Source organism: Pleurodeles waltl, chromosome 5 (assembly GCF_031143425.1).
Source record: "Pleurodeles waltl isolate 20211129_DDA chromosome 5, aPleWal1.hap1.20221129, whole genome shotgun sequence".
Lineage (NCBI taxonomy): Eukaryota > Metazoa > Chordata > Amphibia > Caudata > Salamandridae > Pleurodeles > Pleurodeles waltl.
In genome coordinates, this window is record NC_090444.1 from 1,164,233,984 (window position 1) to 1,164,252,982 (window position 18,999).

An 18,999-nucleotide genomic window follows, 5' to 3' on the forward strand; every position below is an offset into this window, starting at 1 on the left:
GTATTGATTTACATGTATGACTATGTGTATCCCCTATGATCAAAGAGCTGTCTAATTGGCAGCGGTATGACATCAGCTACTCAAGACAATTTTCAGTACAGTTCCTGACACTCAGATTGTGTATGGATACAAATTATTTGACAGGTAATGATGCAACATCAATTCTCATTGCAAAGTTCTGTCACAATCATTATTGAAAGGTTTAGCACATTAAACCACACCTTATTTGGGATATGGATACTGGCACAATGACAGCTACCCATCACAGTCTTAAATATGCCTTTTCTGTTCTTCACATATTTGTAGTAGTGGAATAGTCATCAGGGAAAATTCCCTGATGATTGTATGTGAGTTCTGAACCATTCATGCTATATGTCTACTTGCTTGGATAACTGTTCAATACATGTGCGGAAGGATCAGAAAGTTGGTTGTAGTCCACAATACTATTGGTCACCTTTATCTTGTTTGAGTCCTAGTGTGTGCCTTTGTGTCTGACAGTAAGCCACACATGTCATTTGGTTCTGTTATCATTGACATAGCTTCACACAAAGCAGACATTTATATGACTCGATTGAACACTGAAAAATGAGCACAATACATGTGTATATTGTGATTTATTTTCACGTGCAAGTTTTGTGTCTGATGCAGTACAATGTCGAGATCACTGATCCCATGAGAGAGCCTGAGCCATTTGATGTACATTCAGAGTCCAGGGGTGAGGGACATGTCTTGAGACATGTGTAAGAGAAGTGTACATTAGTGAGGAGGTGTCCAAATTGACAATAGGTAGAAATTGATACAATGACTGTCCATACAAGATAAGTCAACAGTGGTGGAGTGAAGCCAGCTGTCACAACACTGGCATGATCTTAAGCTCAGACTAAAAGAGATACTGTCCATGTGGTACAGACTGGAGCTACTGGGTGGTTTTACGTGTGAATGTTGTTCCTTCTACATCTTCAGTCTCCGATGTGTGTGGTGCCTCCTGTGCCATGGGTGGTGCTGTTGTTGATGTTGAGGGGGCCACACACACATCAGGGGATAGAGATGTGGAATCAAAGGTCCAAGCAGCTGCCATTTGTGAGAACACATAAGGCGTCACTGCAGCAAGGAGGAACTGCTGATTTCGCAACACCACAGCTACATCACAGTGGTAAGCAACCATGTTTTCCCTGAGGGACGCCACTTCCCACTGTATGGACTCCAGGACATTTTATATAGCCCTCAGTCTGTTATCTATCATGCTGCTGCCACTCTGGGAGAGCAATTGTTCAAGCCCCTGCCTCATGACAGCAGCTATGTCGGCCAGGGTCTGCTGGAGTTCATGTAGCAGGGAGAAGGTGCCTCTGGTGGCAGCTGGGTTGTCCTTATTCACACTGAGGCACCTCTGCACTCCCTCTAGGCTGCCTGGCATGGTTCCTAGCCCCAACTGCTGTGCCAGCTCCCGCTGGACTCCTACCACTGTCCTCTGAAAGGTGATGTCTGGGTCCTTATAGTCCAGGGCTGTGGCAGGACTGGTTGGTGCTGTGTGTTGGTACTTGGGTGGTTCATGTGGAGACCCTGCAACACTGTGTGTCATCCCTACACCTGGAGGTGGTGTCTAGAAGGAACCCAGGACATCCTGAAGAGTATCCTCATTGGTGGTCGGCAGGAGGTAAGGCATCATCCTCTGCAATGGGATAGTGAAAGGTCAATCTTTAACTGTAGTGGCTGTTGACATGGCTCATCATTTACTTGCTACTGGTGGCTCAGTAACATGTTACAGACCCCTACATCAAGGCACAAAATCGTGAAGCCCTAATGGCACACTATGCCACCTGAACACCATTTGTGTGTAGTCACCATTTGGAAAATCTGCCATTCCGCAGTTCCCAGTGTGTTACACCCACCTTGATATTTTAATCATGGTCTTCGACATGTGTACCCCTTTCATTGACTTGACTATATAAACTTTGCAAAACATGGGTGTTGTTCCAGATGTGTGCTCACTACACAAATAGAGATGTTCAGATATGTTTGGAAAGTTTGTTCTTACAGATATTTAAGTCATAATGTCACTCATCTGCCACCCTACATGTGTTGTTGGAGTGGCAGTAGGGAGTGAGCTGTCCACATGCATCCTCCTAGCCACTTTGAGTGATGTGTCCACCTTCCTACACCACCCATTGTGAGATTGAACCGCGTTGTGTGTATGTGAGCAAACAGAATTTTTTCCCTTCTTGCAAGACAACACTCACCAGTGCATCTCATGTTCCCTTGTTGCAGAGCTGCAGGATGGCTGCATTGCTGGACTGAGTGTTGTTTTGGTGGAAGGTAGACCTTCCTGTTTGCACACATACACGCAAGTTGGTTTATTGTTATGTTATGTGTTTCAGGATGCAGAATACATGAGTCTGGGGCCCAGATATACAAAGCCCTATCACCACCAGAGCTTCACTTTTAGCAATGCTCCAGTGGCACACTAATATTGCCACTGTTTGTGGCATTACGCATCCTTGTAAATATGGGTCCTCCAACACACGTTTTCTGCATCAGAGGGGCGTGCAATAGGTGTTGCAGTGGTCGTTCCACCACAACCTCCATAACTTATCATGCTGCCCCAGATTTACAAGGAATCCAAAATTTGTGGCAGCTGCAATTACTGACACCAAACCAGGGTTGGCTTTAACATGGCAAAATGAGGAGGTATACTTTTATTCATACTTGTTGTGTGCTTTTTACTTGTGTGCAGCATTCTGCAGCACACATAGAAATGGAACAATGCTATGGATGTTTGTTCATGTACAGGAAGGTGTTCATTCCTACACATAAACAATCAGTCTCCTCAAAGCAGACAACCTTGCACTATGGTGCAAGGATGCCTGCATTGGCGCATGCAGCTTACTTCAGTGCCAGCACAGGGGGGACCGCAGCGGTGAGCCATATTCCTGTAAATAAGAGGCATCCCTGCATATTTATCGTGCGGTACCGCACTGCACCACTTTGTCATGAATTGCTAGGAGGATATGTGTGGGGAGGCCACCAGCCTTCATCACTCTGTGTACACATGTGTGGTGGGTGGCAGACATGAAACATTTTTAGACTTGTTAATGTGTGGATGCATCATGTTGGGACACATCAAGGGTGGCATTGTAGTTGTGGTACTGAGAACAGATATTGTAGTAATCTGAGTGTAAACTACTTTCAATGTGTGTTGCAATCACTGTCAAACATTGTAAGTGGCAGACAGCATTCCTGTTAGTAGATTTAGAAGGATGTGTTCCTTCCTGCAGATGTGCGTTAGGAGAGACACCCCTACACCATGCAGGTTTTGGGGCAACATTAGTAAGGTCCCTCATATTTTGGGGAATTACCAAGTTTAGTATAGGAATGCATTGACTATCTGTGAAGCACATATTCCTGGACATTTGAAATGATGCTGCACAGTGGAGCAAGCAGAGCTATTGCACTGTGTGTTTCTTCATCAATGGGTAAATATGTGCTAGTATATCCAGACACAGACATCATAGTGCTGTACCCAAGCATCTAAAATTTCTGACTTGTACTTGAGTGGTGGATAGTGATAGTTCATACTTAACCTGCCAAGGTGAAGCACCTTGCATTCCTTATCCTGGCATATTTTCCATAGCCCTTCTCACACCTGCCACTGCATTGAAATAGGCATTCCATGTGTATATTTGTGATTTTCACATGTAACCCATGTGTGACCCGCCCAGCTTCTGATGCCTTTAAAAAGGTCAGCATCTCTGGATTAGGTTTAGTGTAGTCCAAGAACTCATGGTGGTGCGAAAGTGACAAGTGGTTGAGTGACAAGCTTGTAATTCTACAGGTTGTAGTTGTTTATTATGTATTGTATTGTGCATCACACATAGGGCAACCTTTCAAGGTATTTGGTGCATTAATCCCACACCACCAATTTCCTTGCAGGCCCCTTGCCCCAGTCACTGACACCATGGAAGCACATCATTAACATTCCTGTTCACCATGGTGGACATTCTCACAGTAGTCTAATGAGTTTTGTCACTATTTTGGTTCTTTACTGTATTTGCACCATGAATGATGGCACTAGTGCGGCAAAGCCCTGGAAGGTTCACGGCTTACAATGCTTGTGTCACTTTGTCATATGCCTTTAGCAGGCCTCACATATCAGGTAATTAGATGGCACAGTGCAACCTTCATGGGTTGTCAGCCCCATTAGATCTTCCCTCCCTGTGTAAGGGATATTTTCTTGCATACAGCATATCTGCCACAGGCATATAGTGGTGTAAGGATGTACAAAGTAAACCAATGCATGCATTGTGTGACTTTGTTAATGTGGCGCAAGGGGAATGGGCAGCTTGGATCCATATTGGCAACAATTTGTATGATGATAATGTTGCATTACAGGATTGGAATCATTGGGTCCGTAGTGCAAAATTGATGCCCCTTGTGACTGTTCTTACGCATGAAGGTGTCTCTTTGTGCACAATACCAACCATTCCCACAAAAAGGCAACCTTGTTACATGGTGAAATGGGAGCTACTCATACAGCAGCACAGATGATGATCACAGACATGCCCCATATGTTGTATATGTTCACTTTTGTGCCCATTCCCAAATGGTGCATGGAGGTGTGTGAGAGTTAATGTTGGGCCACTCTGTGCAACTAGCGTAAGACATGTTGCACACTGAGGCCCATATTTATACTTTTCGACGCAAAACTGTGCAAACGCCGTTTAGCGTCAAAAAGTATAGCAACGGCTTGCATCATTCCAGAGTGCCAGCTGGGCGCCATATTAAAGGAGTAGAGCAAGCCGGCACTAAACTTGGGTTAACGTCTTAAGAAAAGATGTTAGCTGGGTAGGGCTGGCAGTAAGGAAGGAGGGGATTGTGCTAGCCTGGTTAGAGGCAAAAAAAAATGCCTCTAACCAGAATAGTGCCATTTCCTGTTGCACAACCACCAAAAACATGACAGGAGTCATGCTCACTACCCCAATGGCCAGCACAAGGGATTCATTGTCACCTGGGCAGGGCCATTGCACCCTGTGCCATTCAGGGGGCCCCAAGTTAGGGCCCCGATGGCACTTTTAAAAAAAATAAAAAATACTTACCAATACTTACCTGGGATGGGGCCCCCCATCCTGTGGTGTCCCTCTGGTGTGGGTGGGGGTGTTCCTTGATCATGGGATGGACACCTGTGGACCGATTTCCTTGGTATCTAACCATGGAAATGGGTCCACCGGTCCCCTAACGCCTGCTCTGACCGAGGTGTTAAATAATGATGCAAAGCAAGTTTTGCCCCATTATTTAGCCCCTCCTCCCACCCTTGCGTCACTTTAGCATGGAGGGATAGATATAAGGCTATGGGGATAACACCATTTTTAGGTTGGGAATGCCTACCTTGTATCTCATTGACACAAGGTACGTGCACGCATCCAAAAAATGATGCAAACTCCTATATTTTGACGTTAGACGTGACTAAAGTCAAAATGTAAATATAGAGTTAGGTTTGCGCAGAATTTGCATAAAAAATGTATGCAAATTTGGCACAAACAGAGTATAAATACGCCCCTGAGTTTTATTGTCACAATGCAACAATGTATTTAGGCCCATATTTATACTTTTCGACTCAAAACTGTGTGTGCGCAGTTTTGTGTCCAGAAGTATAGCGCCGGCTTGTGCCATTCCAGGACACCAGCTGGGTGTCAAATTTATGGAATGGCAATTCAGCGCAAAGGGTGGGGTAACGTCATGGAAAATGGTGTTAGCCGGGTGGGGGTGGCAGAATGGGGGGAGGGGGTTTTCCACCCAAAAATGACGTTAGGCTGGTTAGAGGCAAAAAAGAAAAATGCCTCTAACCAGCCTAGTGTAATTTCCTGATGCAAGACCATCCATACCACATGACTCCGTTCTCATAAAAAACAGGAGTCATGCCCATGACCCCAATGGCCACTACAGGGGACAAGGGTCCCCTGAGCATGGCCATTGTACCCAGTGCCATATAGGGGGGCCCATTTCAGGGCCTCCAAAGGCACTTAAAAAAAATACATACTGTAGTACTTGCGACTAGAATTTCGATGGTGAAGGGGTTGCTAGACGGTGGACGGGGCGTGATTCAAAGGGCGAGGACCGTTGCGTGGATTTGGAGCAGCCATGCCCTGTCGCGCTCGAAGATATTTGTGCTGATTGACTTTGCTGTGAATAAAAGCATTTTGAAGCTTACCGCGCTCCTCGCCTACTTCATTGTGGCGACGAGGATGTTTTTTCTTCGAGCGTAGCAGGCCCACGCATCAGTGGCAAAGCGGCTAAAGACGACGTCGCCTCCAGCGTCTTTCTTCTTGCAAAGCAGGATCTATGGTGGATCTCGTCCCGCATGACGCGCTGAAAAACAATTTACAGCACCTCAGTGGAGTGGTTCTGTTCTCCAGTGTTACTTTCACTGGCTGTGAAAAACAATTTATTGCTCGCATCGGATGTGGAAAGGCTCCACTCGATATACAAACAAAGGGATGGCAGCTCTGAGGAGTGGTTCAGTTCTTTAGCGCTACTTCCACTGAATGGAAAAAAACACTATTACTCCCATTGGATGTGGAAAGAACACATGTTGCAGCTTGGAGGCTCTATTTCTTCAACAGTGCAGCCATCTAAGAGGCAATAAGGACTGTTTGGACTATGGGGGTCATTACAACATTGGCGGTAAAGTCCGCTTACCGCAGTGCAGAAGACCGCCAACACCCCGCTGCGGAATTCCGCCACGGTCATTATGACCCAAAGGCCGGAATCCGCCAAAATCTAGACACCCACACAAGTCTGCCACACCAAAGGTCAGTGCTAAAATGGCGGTAAGAAATCCTCCACCATCATGCCAACAGGAATACGCCCACACTATCACGACCGACGAATCCACGCGGCGGTCTTTCAACCGCAGTATTCTATTGGCGGTACACACCGCCGCGCTCAAAATACACACACATTTACAAAACACAACCACATTGGACAATTCCAAATACACACACCTGATACACATACACACACCACTCCCACACACCCAATACAATATAAAACACACACCCACATCACCCACAAACCCCTATGACAACAATTGTGACTGAAGGCCAGAGAGAGACACCACCATCTACAAACGAGCATCCACAGGCACTCAACACCATCACTCACACAACATCCATGCACCTCACACAACACACCACTAAATATCACCCCACACATCACAACACACACCACCCCACACATCACCCACACCACCCAGTGGTACCGTAAAGACACCCCAGGTTCTCTGAGGAGGAGCTCAGTGTCATGGTGGAGGAAATCATCCGGGTAGAGACACAGCTATTCGGATCACAGGTGCAGCACACCTCCATAGCTAGGAAGATGGAGCTATGGCGAAGAATCGTGGGCAGGGTCAACGCAGTGGGACAGCACCCAAGAACACGGGATGACATCAGGAAGAGGTGGAACGACCTACGGGGTAAGCTGCGTTCTGTGGTCTCCAGACATCACATTGCAGTACAGAGGACGGGCGGCGGTCCCCCACCTCCTCCCCCACAACTAACAACATGGGAGGAGCAGGTCTTGGCTATTCTGCATCCTGAGGGCCTCGCAGGAGTAGCTGGATGAATGGACTCTGGTAAGTCAAATCTTTCACTACTTCATCCCCCACCCTACCTGCATGCTATCACATACCTCCACTCTCGCCCTCACCCCCATCACTCCTACTCCTCACACATGTCCCAATATCACAAACCACCCATCCCAACACCAAGCCTTGCATGCAACACCAAAGCATGGACACCCATCACCAAAGCATTGCCACTGCACATACCCATACACCCCCTAAACCATCATCACACAAGGTCCCACACAGGAATGCTAGCACTGGGGTACATGGTCACACACCCATTGCACACCATGGCACACACAGATGCAATAATCATGCTTTTACACCCCTGCAGTTCCCCTACCCAACGTCACCGGACAAGAGGGTCCAGACATGTCCGCTCCACCCACAGAAGAGGCCCACAGTGATGACAGCACCTCTGTCCAACTGGATCTAGATGACCAGCCCGGCCCATCTGGGACCTCGGGACAGTTGGTTCCCCCTCACACTGGCACAAGCCACTACAGGGCTTCCCCCCTCTGGAAACACCAGCACAGCACCCACCCAGCGGGCCCATACCTCTGTCCCCAGATCACGTCAAGCAGCAGTGTGTCCACCACTACAGGGAACCCAGGCCAACCCACCACCCCAACAACAACAGGGACCTGGGGGCAGTGGCAGTGGGCACACAGTTCAGAGGACAAAGGCCCAGGAACACAGGGGAACTCGGAGGGCTGCTGTGCGACAGGGGGAGAACAGGCCCAGGGAACCCACTCTCCACGAGGCCCTCTCCAACATCATGGGAGCCTACCACCATTACCAGGAGACGATGGCAACGTTATTGGCCAAGTTTCAGGAGACCCAGCGGCTGCAGGAGGAACAGTATTTGGGCTTTAGGGAGGAACTCAAATCCATCAGTTCCACCCTGGGCACCATTGTAGGGGTGCTGAAGGAACTCGTCAACACCAGGAGGGACACTGTGGCACAACAAGGGGCCCCTGACACTGGCCTGGACGTTGAACTGCCCACCACCTCCGCCGGTGCTAGTGGACAGGAGGCACCGCCACAGGACCACCACACCAGCACCCCACCCCCTGCAGAGGGAGAACCACCCCGCAAACGGTCCCTGAGATCCAGGACAAAGACAGAGACTGATAACAAGACCCCCGCCAAGAAATGAGACCACCCTGATTGTCATCCTTTTGTCCCACCTTGTCACCCTGTCCATACTTAAACTGCCCAAGCTCCACTTCCTATGCCCCTTTGGACAATGCACCTGTGAGACTAATAGACTGGACTCTGCCATGGACATTCCTCCACAATCACCCCTCACCATTTTACAACCCCCTCCAATATTGAGCACTTAAATAAACTCCCTTACAGCACAAAACAATCAGGAGTCTGTCTGTGATTTCGAAATAGTGTATTAGCAATTACAGTGCCAAAATGCTCTTTCAAATGTAATGTCAACATACCTATGTCACACAGCTCTAGTCCATGAGGAAACAAAGCAGATGTCACACAGTGGGACCCACATCTGTGAAATCGTAAGGGAAAGTGACAACTCAGTGACCATACACTGGGTGAAAATGACAGACAGTAGAGAGGTATTAGATTTAAATTAGATGTAGCAGGCAGTGTTGTATTCTTACCTGTGTCTCACTGGAAGTATTGCAGGATCACCGTGTTCCTGTTGTCGATGTCCTCTTCTTCTGCTTCCTTGTCTTCACTGTCCACAGGCTTCACAGCTGCCACAACACCTCCATCTGGACCATCCTCCTGCAGAAAAGGCACCTGTCGTCGCAAAGCCAAGTTGTGAAGCATACAGCAGGCCACGATGATCTGGCATACCTTCTTTGGTGAGTAGAATAGGGAACCACCTGTCATATGGAGGCACCGGAACCTGGCCTTCAGGAGGCCGAAGGTCCGCTCGATCACCCTCCTAGTTCGCCCATGGGCCTCATTGTAGCGTTCTTCTGCCCTTGTCCTGGGATTCCTCACTAGGGTCAGTAGCCATGACAGGTTGGGGTAACCAGAGTCATCTGCAAATGGCGAGGGACAACTGTTAGACACACACCAACTCATACGGACATCCACAGAGCCAGACAACTATTCACACTGATTTGGGTCCATGTGCTCACCTAATAGCCACACCCGGTGCCTCTGGAGTTGCCCCATCACATAAGGGATGCTGCTATTCCGCAGTATGTAAGCGTCATGCACTGAGCCAGGGAATTTTGCATTAACATGGGAGATGTACTGGTCTGACAAACACACCATCTGCACATTCATGGAATGGTAACTCTTCCGGTTTCTGTACACCTGTTCACTCCTGCGGCGGGGTACCAAGGCCACATGTGTCCCATCAATGGCACCTATGATGTTGGGGATATGTCCCAGGGCATAGAAATCACCTTTCACTGTAGGCAAATCCTCCACCTGAGGGAAAACGATGTAGCTCCGCATGTGTTTCAGCAGGGCAGACAACACTCTGGACAACACGTTGGAAAACATAGGCTGGGACATCCCTGATGCTATGGCCACTGTTGTTTGAAAAGACCCACTTGCTAGGAAATGGAGTACTAACAGCACCTGCACTTGAGGGGGGATTCCTGTGGGATGGCGGATAGCTGACATCAGGTCTGGCTCCAACTGGGCACACAGTTCCTGGATTGTGGCACAATCAAGCCCGTAGGTGATGATCACATGTCTTTCCTCCATTGTCGACAGGTCCACCAGCGGTCTGTACACCGGAGGATGCCGCCATCTCCTCACATGCCCCAGCGGACGGTGCCTATGGAGGAGAACAGTGAGCACAGAGTCAACCAACTCTGAGGTACGTAAACACAGCTCGCTCTGAAAATATTCATAAATCGAAATTAACCTGAATGAGTGTTTAGGCAAGGCCTAGGTATGTGTGATGCAGTCAAAAATAATGGCATGTGGGCCCCTGAAATGGTGGCTGCCTGACCTGTAAAGTGGGACAAGGGGATATGAGGTAACTGCTCTGGTGTTGTACACCGTTGCGGTAGGCGGTCGAAGACCGTGGCGCAATTCTGCATTGGTTAACATTGGTCCCTATGGGTCCCAGGAGCCAATGACGATGTACGCCGGCGGTGACGGTACGCACCGCTGCGGATGTAACCGCGATTTTCTCTCTGTTCAATCACTCGATACCTGATCTTCGACAAGAGAGGACCTACACTGCAAGTGCTGCTGTGACCTCAGTCTGGAAGAGACAATGGCTCATGTGTCTGGGGAAAGAGCCCCTGCCTTCAGCACGGAGGAGTTGGAGAAACTCGTGGATGGGGTCCTCCCCCAGTACACGCTACTCTACGGTCCTCCAGACAAACAGGTAAGTACATTGTGAGCATGCTGTATGGGCAATACCTGTGTGGAGTGGGATGGATGAAAGATAGGGGGGGTGAGAATGAGGCGTGCATGAAACAACGGTGAGTGCATGTGCGTCATGGCAAGGGTAGGGATGCGGGCCAATGACTGTGACGGTGCAGTTGCTAATTACTTCTCTTTTTCCGCTGTACAATTTCTGTAGGTCAGCGCCCACCAGAAGAAGGACAACTGGCGTGCCATCGCGAAGGAAGTCCGGACCCTGGGGGTCTACCACAGACGAACCACCCACTGCCGGAAAAGATGGTAGGACATTCACCGCTGGAGCAAGAAGACGGTGGAGTCCCAGTTGGGGATGGCCTCCCAACGTGGGAGGGGTGGCCGTCGCACCATGACCCTCCTGATGTTCAGGATCCTGGGGGTGGCGTACCCAGAGTTGGATGGGCGCTTGAGGGCATCACAGCAGCCACAAGGGGGTGAGTACACTCTCATTCTGCTGATTCAGCTCACATTGTAGGTGTCTGGGTGGGGGAGGTGGGCTGTGGGTTCCCTTAGACCAGGGCGATTTTAGTAGGCAAGGACCCTTCTTAAGGCAGGCCCTGTGGCACCCCACCCCACCTGTGTACAGTGCCAACTACACCTAGTCACGCTCCTGTGACATCCGTGTGTGCAGAAATCGGTCATAGCCTTGTAACCCATGTCCCTGTGATTGAGTAGTGGACCCAAGTGCGCAGCGTAGTGCAGTGGGCTTCTGTGTCTGTCGTGTCCGCCAACGGTAGCGGTATTGCATACACTGAACATGTCTTTCTTCTGTCTTCCCCCCCCTTTTTGTGGTCTCCCTGTTCTTGTGTGCATTAGCATCATCAGGCGGAGGAGCAGTGGCACCGGAGCAGGAGGGAGCTGTATCCCACATGGCCCTAGAGGGCGAGACTACGGTCTCCGAATTCACCAGTGGGACGGAGGGCGAGGGGAGCTCCACGGCGGGGACAGGAGCTGACACCAGCGATATGGACTCCTCCTCTGATGAGAGCTCCCTTGCGGTGGCGGCCCCATCTGTGCCCCCGCATCTATAGGTACAGCCGCCGCCCCCCCTACCAGCACCGCCCTCCCAGCAGCCCCTCAGCGTTTGCCCTGTGCCCGCTCACCCAGGAGGGATTACATCACCTTCGCCCCAGGCACCTCAGGCCCTGCCCCAGTCACCCCTGCTGCCCTCAGTGAGGAGGACATTGACCTCCTCAGGTCACTCACTGTTGGGCAGTCTACCACATTTTGAATGCCATCCAGGGTGCTGAGAGGCAGTTGCAACAAACCAATGCATACCTGGAGGGCATTCACTCTGGTCAGGCAGCCCTTCAGCAAACTTTTCAGACTCTGGCCTCAGCACTGATCGCAACAATTGTCCCTGTCTCTAGCCTCCCCCTCCAACTTCCTCCACCCAGACCCACACCCCTGTACCTCAGCCTATCCCAAGCACACCATCAGACCAGCATGCACACACCTCAGCACACAAGGGAAGCTCTGGCAAACATTAGCACCACACATCCCACAGGCACTCACGCAGGCATCACACACATGCAGACACAACAACATCCACTGCCTCCACTGTGTCCCCCTCCTCCTCGTCTCCCTCCTCCCTCCCTGTCTCGTCTCCACTAACACCTGCATGCACTACATCCTCAGCCACTATGTCCATCACCAGCACACCCACCACCACACCCCGCTCACGTGCAGTCACCACCCCCACTACCATTCACACATCCCCTGTGTCCTCTCCCAGTGTGTCTGTGAGGCCACCTCCCAAGGTACACAAATGCAGCCACACACCCACCCAACAGCCACCCACCTCACGACAGCCTCCAGCCCATGCACCTTCACCCAAAGACACCAAACGTACCCCTCCTACAACCACTACCTCTTCCTCCACTCCCAAACCCCCTCCAGCTACCCGTCCCAGTGTTCCTAAGAAACTTTTCCTGGCCAGCCTTGACCTCTTTCCCTCACCTCCCCGCCCCTTCAGTCTCCTAGTGCCCGACTCTCCAGGTCCCAACCTAGTACCTCAGCCACAACATCGGCGGGACCAGTGGTGCCAGTAGTCACCGGATTCTGGAATGCACCAGGCACCAGGGTAGCCAGTGTGGCAAGGAGCCACAGCACGGACAGTCCCCCACCTGTCAAGATAAAAAGTTGGACAGTGCCCGGCGGGAGAGGGGAAAGAAATCAGCCACCAAAGCTGCTCCCAGGGGTACAGTTGGGAGTGTGGAGACAGCTGCGACACCATCCAAGGTGGGGAAGGGGCACAGTAAAACTGGCAAGTCTGGGAAGATCAGCACAGTGGACAAGACCGCCATCAGCCCCACTGCCCAGGAGACAACCGCCAGCAGCCCCGCTGCCAAAGACAGGACCGCCAGCAGCAGCCCCGCTGGCCAGAAGACGACCGCCAACAGCCCTCCCCCCCAGCATCCCCGCTGCCAAAGACAGGACTGCCAGCAGCAGCCCTGCTGCCCAGGAGATGACCGCCAGCAGCCCCGCTGCCAAAGACAGGACCGCCAGCAGCTGAACCGCTGCCCAGGACACCGCCACCAGCTGAACCGCTGCCCAGGACACCACCACCAGCAGCACCGCAGGCCAGGACAAGACCGCCACCAGCTGAACCACTGCCTAGGACACTGCCGCCAGCAGCACCGCAGGCCAGGACAAGATCGCCTCCAGCTGAACCGCTGCCCAGGACACCACCGCCAACAGCACCGCTGGCCAGTGAGCGCCAATGATTCTGACGCTACTGAGTCCACCACGGGCAGGATGAAGCACTCTGGGCACAAAGCCCCCTCCAGAGCCAGTGGAGAAAGGCCTCCACTACCTCAGTCCTTGGCAGGATGAAGCACTCTGGGCTCCAAGCCCCCTACAGAACCAGTGGAGAAAGACATCCACTACCTTAGTACTTGGCAGGATGAAGCACTCCGGGCACAAAGCCCCCTCCAGAACCAGTGGAGAAAGACATCCACTACCTCCGTCCTTGGCAGGATGAAGCACTCTGGGCACAAAGCCCCCTCCAGAACCAGTGGAGACTGTTATCCACTTGAGAGACTGTGGCTTTGCACTCCCCAGGATTGAACAGTGGGCAAACCACCCACTGTAGAGACTTGTGAGACTGTGGCTTTGCATTCCCCAGGATTGAACAGTGGGCAAACCACCCACTGTAGAGACTTGTGAGACTGTGGCTTTGCATTCCCCAGGATTGAACAGTGGGCAAACCACCCACTGTAGAGACTTGAGAGACTGTGGCTTTGCACTCCCCAGGATTGAACAGTGGGCAAACCACCCACTGTAGAGACTTGAGAGACTGTGGCTTTGCACTCCCCAGGATTGAACAGTGGGCAAACCACCCACTGTAGAGACTTGAGAGACTGTGGCTTTGCACTCCCCAGGATTGAACAGTGGGCAAACCACCCACTGTAGAGACTTTAGAGACTGTTATTTTGCACCCCCCAGGATTGAACAGTGGGCATGGAGCCCCCTTGTGGATCTGGCGTTGTGCACTCAACCGGATGAGGTGCCCCCCTTCCCTTCCCCCTGAGGTGCCTGTTTTATTTCTAACTGATGCCCCTGCAGTGTTCTCTCCGTCTTGTTCGGGTATTGAGTGTGGTCCTCGCCCATGCCATTTGGGCCCAGTGATCCACGGACTATGATGGTGGAATCCCTTGGACTTGTGTTCTTGGTGTATATAATTGTATATAGTATAAATGTATGTATTTGTAAATATTTTTGATGTATGTAATTTAATATATCACAATTATTCGACTCATTTCCTTTTGTCCTTGCATTCTTTCAGAGGGGGTTGGGGGGTGTAACTGTTATGTATCAATATGTATTAGCGTGTGTGTTGTAGTGGGTGAGGGTGGGGGTGGGGATGTTGCGTGTGTGTGTCACTTTTTTTTCCCTCCCACCTCCCCTGTATCATAGGTGCAGTACTCACAGTGGTCTTTGCCGCTGGCGTTCGTGCTCCTGGCAGAGTAGCAGGAAGATAAAGGATGGCAGAATCTGGAGCTCGGGTTCCATGGCGTCCTGATTCCTCGTGGGGTATGTAGAGGTGAGCGTTTTCCCTTTGAAGTCCTGTTTCCGCTGTGTTTTTGTTCGCGGTGAATCCGCCCCGGAAAAGGTGGCGGATTGGTGGGTTGTAATAGTGTGGGCGGTACATTGTGTTCCGCCTGTCTGTTGGCAGTTACCGCCGCAGTGTTTGTTTCTACCGCCTTGGCGGTCGGAGTGTTAAAGTGGCTGTCTATGTTGGCGGTTTCCGCCACGGTCGTGAGTCCATTTTTTTTCCACCGACCACCAGGGTTGTTATGACCACCTATTTATTTAGAGTGAACAAACAAAAAATAATTACAACAAAGAACGCTACATTTTGTGTTCTGTTTCTAGTGATTTTTTTGTGTTTTTTTATTTGAATTACTATTGTTTGTCAATCTATTTTATTTTTGGGGGGGTGCACCATGCAATCGGTTTTGCCTCCACTGCCATTTCTAGAGAGCCCTGGCGAACCACGTATAGTTTGGAAGCAATGGTATGATGCCCTCGAGATGTATTTAGGGGCAATAGGAGAATCACGGTACAGACCAGAACGCAAAAAGTGTCTTCTTCTGCATTCCATTGGTTTCAAAGCGGGTGCTATTTTTAAGCACCTACCGGACTTACAATTGGATGATGGTGAAATGGATGAGTACGAGATAGCAGTGAAGAAAATGAGCAACAGGTTTGATGCACCTCCCAGCTTAGTGGTGGCTAGGCACAAGTTTTTTAAAAAGAGAACAATGTTCTGGTGAAGATGTAGACACTTATATTTCGGCGTTGCGTCTACTGGCTGCGGAATGTCAGTTTGGAGAGCTGGGTGATCAACTCATGAGAGCAATTTATTTGTCAAGGGACAGATAAATCTATCAGACAGAAGATTTTATTGTTGAACAATCCAACGTTGATGGAAACGATAAGAATTGCAAAGAGCATCGAATCTTCTATCAAGACCTCTAGAGAAATAGAATTTGCAATGGCTAGCAGAGTTCACTCTGTCATTAACAAAGATGAAAAAAGGGCAACGGTCAAATCAAGCGGACAGAAAAACAATAAGTATGTCAATTCTAACGTTTTTTTCAAACAAAGGAATGTTTGTTTTAGATGTGGAAATGAGCTTCATCAAAAAGGGTTTATGAGTTGCCCTGCATGGAATATCCAATGCAGGAGCTGTGCAAAGTTGGGCATTTTGCTAAAGTGTGTCAGGGTGGAAAACGAGAGTCTGTCATCACGGTGATGGAAGAGAATGAAGAAGCTGTTGAGCACCTCACGGGAGAGGTTCAGGATATGGTTTTAGTTGTTGATGATGGAGTGGTTAAGTCTGGTGATCCGGATAATTGTGTGGATCCGTATGTGTGCATAAGACTAGGAGACAAATCCTTGCACCTGCTGGTGGACTCAGGGGCTAGGATCACCATGATTACCCTAGACTTGTTCAAGCAGAATTGGGGAGAGCGAGCTCTTGAGCCACCGGACAGGGCTCCAGTGTCCTATGAAGGGAGGAAGATTGAGCTTTAAGGATTTTTTGAGGACATTCTTAAGTTTAGGGGGAGACGTATACATGGGAAGATCTATGTAGCAGCAAAAGGATTGAACATTTTAGGTTGGTTCCATCAGGGTCCCTATTGAATTGTTTTGCGACCTGGTACATCTGATCAGGTTGCAGTGATTAGAGAAACGGAGGAGATTGAAGGTCTTCTCAACGAGTTCCCTAAAGTCTTGTCAGAAGAATTGGGAAAGCTGAAAGGTTTTAAACATAAGATAAAAGTGAAAATGAATGCCGCCCCAGTCAAACATAAAATTAGGTCTGTGCCTTTCAGTGTGTGAGAAGATTTGGAAAGGGAATTAGAAAGTTTACAGAACAAAGGGATTATAGAACCCATTGAATCCTCTTTGTGGCTTTCTCCCTTGGTAGTGGCTAGGAAAAAGAATGGGGAATTGAGAATTTGCGTGGACCTGAGAGCGCTCAACAGAGAGATATGGGTGGACTCGCATCCCTTACCTAATATTAGTGAAATGTTGTCTACCATTAAAGGCGCAAAAATGTTCACAAAGTTAGACTTGGCTAGTGCATATCATCAGGTGGAACTGGATCCAGACTCCAGGTATTTGACAGCATTTGTGTCGCCTTTTGGTGTTTTCCAATTTTGCCGTATGCCATTGGGCTGGTATCTGCAGCCTCAGTGTTTCAAAGGATTATGTGTACACTGTTAAAAGGTATTTCCAATGTGGTGGTTTTTCAGGACGATGTACTAATTCACGCGCCTGATCAGCAGGTGCATAAAAAGATTCTTAGACAACTGTTGCAGAAATTCATGGCTCATGGCAAGAGAAAATTGCCAGTTCATGAAGTCGTCGGTTGAATATTTGGGTAATGTGATTAGTCAGGAGGGGGTTAGCCCGAAACCTGGTTTGATTGATGCCATCAAGGCAGCACCCCCACCCACTGACAAAGCCGGTGTGAAAGCGTTTTTAGGCATGGGTTAGTTTTACTCTCGGTTTATGCCAGAGTATGCTAGTCGGGTTGGAGTCTTGTCAAATTTATTGAAGGATAAGACCAGTTTTGAGTGGGGTTCAGAGTGTGAAAAAGCATTTGAGGATATCAAAATCCAGTTAACTCAAGACAAAGTGCTGAAACCTTATGATCAACGGTTCCAATGCTGGATAACGGTTGATGCTAGCAATCTTGGATTGGGGGCTGTGTTGACTCAAACTATTGAGAGTGTTGAAAACACCATTGGTTTTGCATCTAGAGTATTAAGAGCACCAGAAGTGCATTACTCTGTCATTGAAAAAGAGTTGCTGGCCTGTGTTTGGGCCATTGAAAAATTCAGAAGCTATGTGTGGGGTAGGTATTTTTTTATTAAAAACAGATCATAAGCCTTTAGTTTCAATCTTAAAGGGGACCAATGACAAAACAGGTACACCTGGGATTGCTAGATTAGTGGCAAGGTTGATGCAATATGATTTTGAAGTCATGCATATTCCCCGGGGGAAGGAATATCAGAGCAGACTATCCGTCAAGATTTCCCAGTCAGATTAGCCCGACGACTGATGAAGTTGTGGACAATGAATGTTGTTTGATTGCAACAGTTGAGGTTGACCATGTGTGTGTTTGCTCTGAGAAAGAATGGAAGGAGAAGGTGGCTGTGGACAATGACTTGTGTGCGGTAATGAGGTTTATTGTTGAAGGCTGGCCATATGAGAGAGACTTGACGATGGCGGTTCAGCCATTTTGGAAAGTTTCAGATGAGCTAACAATTGAGGAGGGCATTCTCTTGAGGAATGATAAACTCATTCCTCTGGAGGAATTGAAGAGTTCAATATTGAAGAAGGCGCATCAAGGCCATTTGGGGGCCACTTTGACCAAAAGACGAATACGAGACAGCTTTTTGTGGCCACGCATGGACAGTGAAATTGAGCAATTGGTAAGGAATTGTGCTGTATGTTTCAATTCCGACAAGAGTTTGAAAACCGTGACACCACCCCTTATGCCTATTGGGTGTCCTGGAGGTCCGTGGCGAAAATTGGGTGTCGATATGGTGGGACCTTTTCACTTGATTAATTGCAGTCTACGGTATGCATACGTAGTGGTTGATTATTTCTCAAAATGGCCATATGTCAAATTTGTACAGGAACCAAACGCTGAATCTTAAGAGAAGTGTTTATGAATGAGGGTTTTCCGGAGGAAGTCATTTCTGACAATGGTGTTCAGTTTGTGTCTGAGGAGTTCAAAGCATTTCTGAAGCAAGGTTCAGTTAACCCCTTCCCCGCCACGGACGTAATGGTTACGTCCATGGCAGCGCCCGTGTGGCGCCATGGACGTAACCATTACGTCCAGGGACTGGCAGTCGGGGGAAGCGCTAGCGCTTCCCCCGAGGGCCGCCCCCCAACACCCCCAGGCCAGGGCTGAAAGGGGAATCCCTTCCCCTTTCACGCCCACCCCCCCCCACCCCCCCACCATGACGTCAGCGCGCGATCGCGCGCTGATT